Source organism: Egretta garzetta, unplaced genomic scaffold (genome assembly GCF_000687185.1).
Source record: "Egretta garzetta isolate BGI_Z169 unplaced genomic scaffold, ASM68718v1 scaffold1162, whole genome shotgun sequence".
Taxonomy (NCBI): Eukaryota; Metazoa; Chordata; class Aves; order Pelecaniformes; family Ardeidae; genus Egretta; species Egretta garzetta.
The window spans coordinates 81,440-82,214 of record NW_009258878.1 but is presented as its reverse complement, the minus strand read 5'-3'; positions in this window follow the sequence as shown (position 1 = coordinate 82,214).

Genomic DNA, 775 nt, shown 5'->3' with positions numbered 1-775 from the left:
TCACGGGCCGGGGCTGTCCCCACCCACTGGGGCCAGGGATGTCCCCGCCAAGCCCCTCTTGTTCCCTTGCAGAAGATGGACAGGAATGGCGATGGCGTGGTGACCTTTGAGGAGTTCCTGGAGACGTGCCAGAAGGTGAGCAGCTTCAAGGCAGGAGGCTTCGGCGTCATTGCCATCCTCCTCCTCCTCACTGCCAGGCCTCCAAGTCTGAGACATAACCTCATTCCCCATCCCGTCCCAAAACAATGTGTTGGGGGGGGGGAGGGTTGGGAATGAGGGGGGACGACAGCTCCAGTCACCCTGGGATGGATGGGAGGAGGAGGACAGGGGGCTCTGACCTCTCCCTCCTGCCCCGACCAGGATGAGGACATCATGAGCTCCATGCAGATCTTCGAGAACGTGATCTAAAACCCGGGACCACCCGCTCAGCCCCGCCAGCGCCTCCGCCAGCGCCCGAGGGGAACCTTTTTGCTACTGTTTCAGACAAAACGAGAGGTTAAAGGAAAGAAGAAAATAATCCCCCTGGCTCCCGGCACTCCAGTTACGAGAGACGAGAAGCGACACGGACAACCTTGCCGGCTCGTCCACCCAAGCCCTCCCTGGCACGGCGCCTGGCGATGCCCACCCCGCCGACTGGACCCCTTTTGGGGGGCAGAGCCCCTTCCCCCCAGCGAGGATCCCTCTTCCCTGGGTGGAGCAGGAGACCTTGCCGCAGCACAAACGCAGGCCCCTTCCCCCTGGGAGGCGAGCCCTCGGGGAGGGGGCCCTCCGGGGG